We start from the raw sequence: 12,448 nt of genomic DNA, 5'->3' as shown, positions 1-12,448 counted from the left end.
CATATCTTGTTTTCAATTTTGTAAAGGAGGTCGTAATTCGTGACCATCTAGACTCGTCCATGCAACATTAGATGTAACGCATAAAAATATTTATATAATACATATGACCAGTTTGGGACTTGAGCGACTATTAAAGTTATCCCCGCAACGCCTATTTGGTCAATAATAAATGACGTTTGCTTATTCTGTTTGTAAAAGTGTTGTTAACAACACAATACCAGTTGATCATAGGTAAAATTAAATAATCAAGTTAATGAAGCACGATTTGAAAGTAAAACTGACCTTTCCAACAACTATATTCATACTTATTTTTGGGAGGACTTTATGCAAATACATCACTTTATTGAGTACGGATGAAACTGTTTTTCAAAGTACGTTAGTTCTTATGTTTAGACAATTTGTGATGATCACATTCATATCTAACGGGCATTAGAGTTCGAGTTCCATTTTCATATTTTGGAAGTGTCGCCACAATGCATTCTTAAAAAATTGCTGATATTTGGTAAACGCGCATTAGCTTCCGTTTTATGCCAATCGTACAGCACATCGCAATTTATTGTTACCTCAAATGAATGATAGTCTGTCAATGCAAATTGCTTTTGTAAAATGTAAAGTATAACGCGCAAGAATTCACTAAATGAAATGTGATAACAATATAGAATCCGAAATTATCAGAATTGCCCTTTTGTGCTTAGGACGTGTATAGTCGATGTATCGAAAAAAATGAATGTCTGGTGGATATACTTCTTTACGTGGCAACATGATTACTTTCACATATTTTATTTGAAAAACAACACAGATGGTACATAAATGAACAAGAAACGTTTGCAAAATACGTAATACACTACTCAAATACTTTCATTTTATGACAATGTGAATACAGAACCAATGTACATATACATGTGAAATATTGAGGCGGTTTGGAGGAAGCACTTGTTTATGACAATGGTTAATGTTGACCTTTGACATGGTGACCTTAAAGTGGTGTAGAGGCTATCTTAATACATGAACATATCAAAGTTTGAGGTTATTGGTAGAAGCACTCATGTTTAATGGGAAAAGTAAATGTTTTCTACAAGAACTTCTACTTGCCATGATCTTTTACATAGTACCCTCAAGTTGATGTGATAGGACGAGGACACGTATGTACACAGGCATTTGTATGAGGTCAATATTTGCAGAATTATGTATGGATCATTTTGATATTGAACTAGACGCATCGGACCTGATTTTCAGCCAGAGTCAACTTAGGCACTTGTCGAACGCGTTTGCCTTGTTTGTTTGAAGTCAACCAATCATTTTCAGAGGAAATGATGTAACAACGGTGTCCCTTACGATGAAGATGTATAATTATAAAGTGTGCGTGGCTTTCATAGCATCGACATTATTTCTCGTTTCATAAACAAATATAAATCTGTAGCCTCAACGCAGGTCTTTGCGGGTGAAAGATTGTGTTCTTTCATGAGAGCCACGCACACTTTATAAACATCTTCATCGCAAGGAATTACTTATCTGAATTCTGATTCTCTGCAACATGCTGCCATATCAATCTTCGTAATCGCTACAATGTGATTCTTTGCACTCCACAATGGCGGAAAGCGGTACATTTGTTCTGGTCGACCAAATGGCACGTTACTATTAGACGCACGTCTAATGTGGTGATTGTTCCACATTTGAAAGGCCAGGTCAAGTTCGTCCTGTAACGTTAAATATATAGATTATATTAAAGAGATATCAGAAGGGAGTAAATATTTGTGCATAGCTATATTGCGGTGCATCGCTGTGCTGCTTCAAATCCTGGTTCCGTACGAGAATAGCCAAATTCATGATCAATATAAATTGTGCTGTGAAGACACTGTTAAACGTCTCAACAAAAATAGTCCTTATCGTTTACCATACTGTATGCCGAAACTATGTATCTTGTTGTTTTTAAATAAAATATATTTTAATGTATGGATCAACACTATGATTGCAATGTGCAAATGATTTTTTTTTAATGTTCTAGAAGGCATGATAATATTTATTCCAAGAAATATTTGCTAAATTTAATATCGGCGGTGTTACGAAAAAGGGGAATTATATCATAAGAAAGGACTGGACGGATCCACATACGGACAGACAGAAAGACGGACAAATCTAACTGCTGACTATTCCAACAAAAACGTGTACTGTGGGCAGTACTATCTGCAATTTTTATAGCCTTAGTTTAAATAAATCAAAGCACAAACTAACATCTTTAAACTTGTTCGACATGCGGGCACTTTCTTTTTGTTACACATATAGGAGGACAATTTTTTACAAATCGTTTTCCACGTTATATAAACAATATATCTATATACATTTTTTAAATGAAATATTAAAGCTTCTCAAGAAAATGCAGGTATTTCTATTAAATAACTCAAATAAACGCACATAGCCTTAAACTGTATGTAGTCTCATGAACGAATATAGTTGGAAGCATTTAAATGGTAGGGAATGAAATATCATATTTTGGAAATAAAAATGACGTTAAATTTGACGATTCGTAAAAAAGTGCAATGCGGGTCTCGTTGAATGTCGCGTGTATTATTTTAGCAATTAAACGTGATGATCGTTGTACAAAAAAGTCATCTGGTTCCGATGACAAGTCCCCGTGACAAGAGAACGTGTCGGTTCATCGGCTTATTTTTATTTATTTATTTAATTTAATTATTATTTTATTTAATTTTATTTATTATTATTTTTTATTATTTTTTATGGGGGGGGGGGTTGAGGTAACGAAATACCTTTTTTATATGTAGTTCAAGCTTGCAATTATCATAAATAATTGTACATTCATAATTTCATACTGTGCATAAAAACATTCAACAATGGCATCAAAATGTACGTGTGTCTGCACTCCAGAATAATGTATGGGGTTGGGTGGTAAAAGATAGGGTATATCAATTCACTGGAACCTGAAAACTTTCTTTTGCCTAACGAGTATGTGTAATATTGGATTTTTACCTGAATTAATGCAAGGAAACAAAACTGGACTAAGCTTCTGTCCAGAAAGTCTCCACTGAAACTGCCAATATCCTGTAGGTCTCTTAACTGTTCGATCCAGTATTGCATATGGTGTCGTCTCAGGTAACCCCACCAACTTTCGATTCTTTGATTTGCTGTACTGGCTCCATCTATATAAGCTCTATCATGGTCAGGAGAATCGCGTCTGAATGTTTGAAAATTTCGGCCGTGCCCATTCTCTGTCCCGTAATCTTCGCGAACAAAACGAGGACATCCACCATGTATTTTTACAGCCTCGAGATAGTACCCACCGATTACCCTGGGGTTATTATTTGTATGATACTCATTCAGCTAAATCAAACGTCTGGAGAAGCCACATATGCACCCGCTTATACAGAGTCCAAACGGCTTTAGTTTATCGTAGCCATCAAAGTGCAAAATGAAGTTTGGACCAGCAGCATAATATGCACGCCTGCGGATACTTCTTGATCTCCTCAGAGACACGCCTACTAGGTCCAAGTGTAATAAAATGATACGCACATCTTCCATTCGTACATTTAAACCACGTTCTTTACATCTGGCGGCCATCATACGATGTCCATGCAGTTGACCGGATTGAAGAAGTTCGTTTTGTATAAAATGAGTTACGCTAGCCATGTTTGAATACTGTCTTCTTTTCAGTCCTAATTCAATTAATTTTGTTTTCATATGGCGAATACTTATTTGAACACCATAGTCCATTCTCAATACATGCTTAATTTCCCAGTTTTTCAAACCCTTTTCAAACAAATCACGTAGTATTTCCATTTTTTGATAATCACTGGCTGATCTGATGCGTATTACAATTGGTTAGCTACGACGTGCGCACGTCATGGCTATGACGTGCGCACGTCATAACTATGGCGTGCGCACGTCATATCTATCGAGTGCGCACGTCATAGAGACTGTTAAAAAATATTTCCTATGCCCCTTTATGCCACTTTATGACGTGCGCACGTCATAGAGGCTGTTAAATAGATATTTCCTATGTACCCTTTATGCCACCGCATTAAACACTTACGATGTAAATAATTTTAAATTAACACCCATCTGAGCACCTTAATACAGTTTCAACCCTAAACCAAAAGGCTGTTTCAGAAGAAGTAGTCTTTGGAAACTTTGACTATTGCGTTGTTGTACTGGACGCCCGGATGTAAGTGTGAGAGTAAAGAATACATGACACTTCGGCATTTAAGTAGTTATTATAAGAAATAAATAGATGACATATCTATTTTTTTTTATTATTCTTACAGAAATATAGTATTTGTACTTTTGATAATAATGTCATTTTGAATTTATCGGTTGTGTCTGAAAAAAATGTGTTTTATGTTAACCGGTTCTTTACCCCACCCACATTGACCCTATGGACCGGTCGTTCTTGAAGCCGTATTACTCATACCGGCTGACATGAAGATAGGAACCTTTAAAAAAAACTTAACAAACTAGTAAAATTATACAGGGGATACAACCGCAAAATTTCCTGTTTTTACAGATTTCGTTGTAGCATGCATTGAATTTGTAGATGTACTTTGTTTTGCGTTCTCCTTTTCAAATGAATACAGCTCCTCAGCAAACGCCTTGTCTGTTATAGCTTTTCCCCCTGGGATGGGTTTTGTGCTTTTGGCTTTATGGTGGTAAGGGGCCTGACAGATGTAATTATCTTCTTTGTTTGCCTTTTAAAGGTGGTGTGTGATTGCCAGCTGCGTTAGCACATGCAATTAACGTTGTGGTAGTTGAGCAGGGCAAGGTCTCAGCCTGCGGCTTTTTGCCAGTGTCAGCTATGACATTTGGAGGCCTGTGCTCAGCTTGTATCCTGATTTCATCTAAATTCTAGATAAGATTAAGCCTAAAAAAAACAACATGTTTGTTTCAGGTTACCCGACCGCCTGTGCCAGTTTACCCCTGACTGCAATTTTTTATATTTTTTTTCTTCAAAAAATCGCGTTTACTCTATTCGGCCTCGATTTAAATTGCAAAAGTATTGATAAGAAAGCTTTCTAGATAACCTGCGTATCAGCGTATTATACGCATAAGAAATATTAAGATACGCTAAATTTATCATTTTCGTGCGTACATTTAAGCAAGCCAATCTGGACTTACGCAAATGATGTAAATTTTCTGCGTACAACGTAAACAAAAAATATAAACAGCTGATTGTCTTTTGCTAAACTATGAGACTTGTTATCTTAAAAAAGAGAGTTATTTGTGCGCTGAATTGTATTAATAGTTAGCCAGTTGATATGTATACTCTGTATCATCTAGACACATTGTAAATTTAGTATTGATTTTTTTAACAGACAGTCAAGTGCTTATGTGTTTATTTAAATGAAGAGGTCAGCATGGCTTCTTCGAAGCCAAAACAATTTACTTCTCAAAGTGTAGTTGATTCTTTTTATACGGCAAAAGTAGTATCGAGTAAAAACATTGTACTGACAATACTGAATAATTTAATATACTCTGTTTTCAAATAAAAAAAGGCACACTTTAACGCTAATAAAACAAGTGTTGAAAGTTGGCAAAATAGTTTTCCGTGGCTCATGGGCCTATAAACCAAGGACAGTTAAAAAACAAAAACCACTTTAAGAAACCTACTACTGTGAAGGAATACACATAGTTACCGTAAATCCACAAATATAATACGCCCTCGTGCATAATACGCACTCCCGAGTTTGGTCAAAATTTATCGGTAAAAAATTGAAAATCCGAGTAAAATATGCACTAAAAAAATCAGTGTCTTAAATCGGCCATTTCTGAAAAAATGTGTCAATATATCTTTGTGCTGTGAAAATAGCAAATCAATTTGGTGTTGTCAACTATCTGTTACCCCGGTATATTGATCGGGATGTGTTATAGTGCTGTTGTTATGACAGTTGCATAATAAATATCTTTGTCAATTGTTTATATTACCATTGATTGTTACCGATACACAAGCGCCTTGCTGACATCCGGGCCAAGCAGTCATAATTACAAAAGAAAGAAGCAGAGACGCTGTTTTTTATTTTCATATTTAATTCAATTTGACAATATTCGGGACGATAATAATGATAATGATCATAAAGTAATAAGAAGACAAAATGGTTACTTCCGTTTGTAACCAGGTTTTCCGAAGGAAAAAACTGGTTATTAGATTGGCGAATGCGGGCGGGCTGGCTGGCTGGCTGGCGGGCGGGCGGAACAAGCTTGTCCGGGCCATAACTTTGTCGTTCATTGTGAGATTTTAAAATCATTTGGCACATTTGTTAACCATCATTAGACGGTGTCTCGCGCGAAAAAATTACGTCAATATCTCCAAGGTCAAGGTCACACTTTGAGTTCAAAGGTAAAAAATAGCCATAAATGAGCTTGTCTGGGCTATAACTATGTCATTCATTATGAGATTTTAAAATCATTTGGCACATTTGTTCACCATCATTGGACGGTGTGTCGCACGAAAGAATCACGTCAATATCTCCAATGTCAAGGTCGCCACGACTAAAAATAGATTTATTTTAAAACAAACTTACTAAGGGGGTTAATTTTGTTTGTTCATTTCAAAAGTTCAGTTTGAGTTGTCTCCCTTTATCAGATTTTTTTTCACAATGAAAACCTGGTTTTGTGACAATTTTATCCCTTGTTATAGTTGTCTAGATGAATTACTTTTTCTTTTTTCGAGTTACAAATTCAATACTTTTATATAACTTAAAATACAAATAAACTGCTCATGTTTTTCATGATCTAGTTAATTGAAATACGCTGCTGTCATTAAGGCTAGTTTGGGGGTAAAAAACAACTTAATTAATTATCACCTATCAATTTAATGCGACAATCAGCAGACAGGTGTAATAGACTCTATAAGCATCATAAAACTAATTATTTAATTACCACTCTTTACTTCAGATATGGTAAATATGCGGTAGAAAGATAAATAGTGGTCAACTAAGAAATATTTATTTACGGGTATTGTCAGTTGTTTTTTTTTCATTTGCTAATCTCTTTATATGACTTAGCGTCCAGTCGCTATTTTGTAGGCAGACGACGATATTAAGTGTGTATTCAAAGTATACAGTGTCTACGCATGGATGACCCAATATTATCCGATAGCTCCTCCCATTCTCACGTTTCATTCGACAACGTCATTTAATGTGTAAGCGAGCTCAATCTTGATAGGCCAGCTACCATGGGCACTTTAATAACAATAAGGTCAAACGATGTCTCATAATCGGGTACAGACCGGGTTTCGTTTACTTTTGAATTGCGAACACTTTCATTACAACAAAGAGACAAATAAAGAAAACCAGTCCGATATAAATGGCGGATGTTTTCAATGAACTTTTACTAGATTTTCGCATTTCAACAAATACGATTTTTATTGAGCCAAATTCTCAATATTTTCACAAATGACTCAAATGGCGAACGACAGTGCGAGCCCTGTTGCACCCCTTTGATATAATGATGTAGTTCAAAATGGCTGCCGCGAAGCGAATAACAGCGATTAAGTTGAAAATTTGCACAAGAAAATTTTTGTTCTGCTCTAAACTCGTATATTATACGCACCCCCTACTTGAAGAAAAAATCGGCAGGTAAAAAAGTGCGTATTATATTCATAGATTTACGGTAATGGTTTATTGTGTTTAACATGATTAAAGTAGTGTGTCTGTACCCCGGCTATATTTTTGTTTTACTTTTAGCAAATTACCCTTCAAGTAAGGGTATCACGTTTACAGATTTTTCTAAACGTTTAAACGAAATGAAATAAACGAATCGATACCGTTTAAACGGTTACCATATGTCCGTTTTAAAAGCATCAGTGCCATCACATTTCCAAACTGTAAGTAGTGATTATTTCCAGAAGTTAAAGTTTCCCGCTATTTCTTGCATGATCATGCCCCTAATCGTTTTGAACATTCAACGCGCGTCGGCATAAAGTGCATGAGAAAATTTCCCGCGGTTTATTCATAGGCATTCATTTTTAATTTAATGAACAGATACTCGTTTTGATGTACATCTTGTTAAGCAAAACAATGTTTTAGGTTATAATACCCCCACAAACAAATTTTAAGGGGGTATATCAGGGCTCGACACTAACAGTGGTCCGTTGAACCGGGGTCAGTAAAAAATAGGGAGGACCAGTGAAACTAGAAATTTGGTTGATCCGTCAGACCAGTTAAAAATCCTGGCCGGCTTATTGTGAAATACTGGTAGAAAGCCGTTTTCATCGATAAAACAACTTCATTATAAACCAGTCTTCACGCTAAATATTTTAGCCAAATAGCCCTTCGGGCTAATACGATGGAATTTTGAATAGCCCGAAGACATGTTCAATAGCCCGAGGAGGTCAATTTAAATCTTATGACTTTTTTGGCCAGGAACACCAAAATAGTTATTAACAATCAGAAAATCTACTTCCATTAGTAAAAACAGATGCATGTGATTACAGTAATAAAGGGTATAATGTTTCCTTTTGAAATGCATTTTATACAAAATGCACCAGATAATTATGCTGTTTATTGTAACTTTATTATTACACATGTTCTCATTCAATGATTCCATTAATCAGTTTGACCGGTGTTTTGTTTTATTTTAAAGCGAATTATTATCATGTTTAAAAAATATCCGAAAAACTTCAAAAATACATCAGCCTATTAAAATAACAGATTATTATCGTATTATTACTAGGACAATCGCCGGTGAATTTCTGAATTGTCGGCATGTGACTTCAGAACAAAAGGCCACTGGGTGTGTTAATTGCCCAATCTACAAGTGACAATGTCTGCTTCTTTAATTTACTCCCGATGTTTTGATAAGCATGTGTCAACCGTGAAAAGTATTGTATATTTGTAAACAGATTATAAGTAGCAAAATAGGTCACGTAGCAGAACGAGATTACAGAATAAACGAAAGTACTACAATTATTAATAATACATTAAAAAAACTTATTCTAATGCGCAAAAATAATTGATTAAAACACATGGAAACCTACCTGTAATAAGTATCAATTTGTTTTAACCCAATGCGTACAATATCCCTTACAGACTCTTTAATTTTTATTGAAAAAATTACTTGTCCATTTTTCATGAATTATAAATACATTTTCGGAAAACGCTTCTCAAATTAAATACGCTTCTAGATTGGTCATTATTTTAAAACATTACGAAGTGCCCGATGCGCGAACATCCCGGAACGTGATCTACACATGTTCAGTTTGAATAACCTCATCTTGGTTGGGCGTCAATTGCATCATTACTTTAAATAGCAACATACCCGGATGCTTACACGACAGTTTAGAAAAATGGCGGCCGCATGCTTTAAAACGTCATTTTAGGCATTTAAATAGCAAATTTAAACGTGCTTCTTAAAAACGCGTATAAATCAGGTTATTGATATGACGCTCAAATATTTAATCGACCGATCGGGCTATTTTATTAGCATTTAGGATCGACCGACCGGCCCAAGAATCGACTCGGGCTTCGGGCTTATAGGCTAATTCGAAGACTGATAAACCGATAATTTCATCATTATTTTAGGGGCCGACTCGAGACCGGGATGAAAAATAGCAACATATTGGAAATTCCAATTTTTCTAGATGCCCAGATGACAAAAACCTGTTGTCGAATCAAAAAATCGATTTGCATTCCGCAAATGTCTCTGGACTTCGCCGTGATCGATAGACAAATTAACATAAAATTCGAAGCGTTTCGATTGAGAAATTAGCAAAATGGTATTTATTATTTTGAAAAAGCAGCAAAATCAGCTTTTTATCGATCTTAGAACCATCAGAATATACTTTGTTTACCGTGCGAATTTACACTGGAGAGAGCCGAATAATGTTTTGATATTGCTGGAGAATAAACGTGTGTATTTTCAAGAAATCAAGTTTTCACGATGTGGAATTTCATTCCGGGGGTGGTTGAACCTGTAACCTCCGCCTAAAAACCCTAAAACTAATGAAGAGAAGCTTGAAGTACAGCAAATATGAAAAGGACGAGAGATAGTTCAGTAGATAGTATAGTTTTCTTTTTATAAATGCGCAATACATTGTGGATAGTCTGGAAATTTAATTGAAATTTAGGTAAAATAACATAGATATTGTCAGACCACTTAAAATCTTGGGAGGACCAGTAATTTCTGAAAGCTGGTGGTCCTTTGGGTCAGTAGGTAAAAAAGTAAGTGTCAAGCCCTGTATATAGGAGTGAACTTGTCTGTCTGTCCGTCCGTATTAAGTGTCCGCTCTCTAATTCAAGTAGTTTTCATCCAATCTTCACAAAACTTGGTCAGAAGTTGTATCTAGATGATGTCTAGGTCAAGTTTGAATATGGGTCATGCCGGGTCAAAAACTAGGTCACGGGGTATCTTAGTGCGTTTAAAACCTCACCATGTTGTCCACTCTCTAATTCAAGTAGTTTTCATCCAATCCTCACCAAACTTGGTTAAAAGTTTTATCTAAATGATCTCTAGGACAAGTTAAACATAGGCCATTCCGGGCCTAAAACTAGGTCACGGGGTCACTGAGTGCATTGTTTAACATTCAGCATGGTGTCGGCTCTCTAATTCAAGTAGTTTACATCCGATCTTCACCAAACTTGGTCAGAAGTTTTATTGAGATGATCTTAAGGCCAAGTTAGAACATGGGCCTTTCTGGGTCAAAAACTAGGTCAAGGGGTCACTTAGTGCGTTTTAAAAATTGAGCATGGTGTCTGCAGATTTTTGTGAAGACGACATGCAAAATATTGTGTGTCAATGGGGCATGTGGGGGTATTGGTCACGTCTGTGACAAAGCTCTAGTTTATTTAGGCGTCATGAATATTTTAAAAAGAGTAACAACCCTGTCAGGAACCACATTGCGCTCTAAAATCAATAGACCATTAACTTAGTTACAAATACAAAAATAATTGCTGCCACCTGTATACAGAGTTTGGAAACTCATTTGTTTTTAAGTGTTGGTGATTTATAATGCAGTAATACTTGATTAAATTATCAGTCTAACCGCAATTTAAGCTATTTCTTTATGTTTTGTTGGACCTTACCTGTTTAAATCACATTTCCACAGAAAAATACTCAACAGTTGTAAACGCTAAATCTACTGTCCTAGAAGCCCGACACTTGCAGTTTTTGGTGATTGCGATAATGAGGTATTAAACTGTGCACAAATCCAATGAGAAGGCATGAAATTATTCGAAATAGGCCAGTGCTCCAGCTAGGCCTAAATGGTAGGGTGCCTGGCCGCCCTTCGGAGGCCCCGCCTTGCCCTTTTACATATGAAAAAAATATGTTTGTTCGACGTTGTGATTTATAAATCTTTTATTAGATTGTAATTATTTTTATGCCCCTAGTAGGGTGGCATATAGCAGTTAAACTCACAGTCCGTCTGTCAGTCCATCTGTCTGTGCGTCCGTCGGAAAACTTTAACATTGGCCATAACTTGCAATATTGAAGATAGCAACTTGATATTTGGCATGCATGTGTATCTCATGAAGCTGCACATTTTGAGTGGTGAAAGGTCAAGGTCATTCTTCAAGGTAAAAAGTAAAAAAAATACAATCCAAGGGAAGTAATAAGCTTTAAAATGGAGATAATTTCCAAACCTGACAAATGATATATTGAAATTTTATCTCAAAGCGACACAATAGGGGGCATTGTGTTTCTGATAAACACAACTCTTGTTTTTCTCATTTAAGACATTTGATTTGAATGGTTTTATAATAATGGGAATAATATATTCTAACAATTACTAATAACATGTAAATTGATATGCAACAGGGAGCATTCCAGATAAGCCTGCCCGCACGAAAGTGCCTTTTTGACAAAATACTGAATATAGAAACAGCACTTTTGACAAAATAGCCCCCCCCCCTGCCTTTTCAAATCCTAGCTGGAGCACTGGAGGCATAAAGCAGCAGTCTGTTAAAGAAACAAGAAATAGAATTTCTGAATTAATGCAAACAAGGCAATATTAAAAAATTTAACTTCAAAGATTTATTTAATTTCTGTTAAATCCATGTCTTAATTATTAGCTCGGCTGTTTCAGGGCTCGAATTTAACTTTTTTTTTCTACTTGCAAAACATTGCAAGCAGCTTTAATACCAACTCGCAAAATCAAAAACATTCTCGCAAATTTTGCTGGAAACATAATTTAATTTCGTTTTTTTTATTTAACAGTTAACTTCGCTTTATCTTTCGTATTGTTATTTCCATCTGTGGGCAAAAAGAAACTAGTTATGTTTCGCTTCGACGCCATGTCTGTTCAAGTTCAATGAACATGTGTGAATTAGTTGACTGTTTAACGTTCTTTGTACCAATACCATCCTCGTATCTGTTCTATAAGTATACAAGGTGCGCGCTTCCGCAAACGGGTATTAGGACGTTCTATGACCTATGGTTTAGCGTTCAGGACGTCGAACGCATTTAGTAATACTGTAAAACCATTAAATTTCGTGTGGTACGAATT

The 12,448-nt window shown here is 35.7% G+C and overlaps 1 protein-coding gene and 1 long non-coding RNA gene across 3 annotated transcripts in view; one reads left to right on the top strand and one right to left on the bottom strand.

The window, feature by feature from the left end:
- Positions 1-764: 764 nt before the first annotated feature.
- Positions 765-3,864, bottom strand: LOC127872498 (uncharacterized). Its single transcript, XR_008045729.1, has 2 exons — positions 2,986-3,864; positions 765-1,697 (listed from the first exon to the last, which is right to left on the bottom strand). It is a non-coding gene; the product is annotated as an uncharacterized LOC127872498 (long non-coding RNA).
- Positions 3,865-4,129: 265 nt separating this feature from the next.
- Positions 4,130-12,448, top strand: part of LOC127872363 (nuclear pore complex protein Nup50-like) — a 38,949-nt gene continuing 30,630 nt past the window's right edge. Inside the window, exon 1 of one of the 2 annotated variants that reach the window (XM_052415706.1) lies at positions 4,130-4,177. The gene's annotated coding sequence lies outside the window, so the exon portion shown is untranslated. Of the gene's footprint in view, positions 4,220-12,448 lie in introns of both variants that reach the window. The other variant, XM_052415698.1, reaches the window with a different exon arrangement.

This window comes from Dreissena polymorpha, chromosome 1 (genome assembly GCF_020536995.1).
Source record: "Dreissena polymorpha isolate Duluth1 chromosome 1, UMN_Dpol_1.0, whole genome shotgun sequence".
In the NCBI taxonomy this organism is placed as follows: Eukaryota; Metazoa; Mollusca; class Bivalvia; order Myida; family Dreissenidae; genus Dreissena; species Dreissena polymorpha.
Note: the sequence above shows the minus strand (reverse complement) of the source record. Positions and strands in the feature narration are given on the sequence as shown.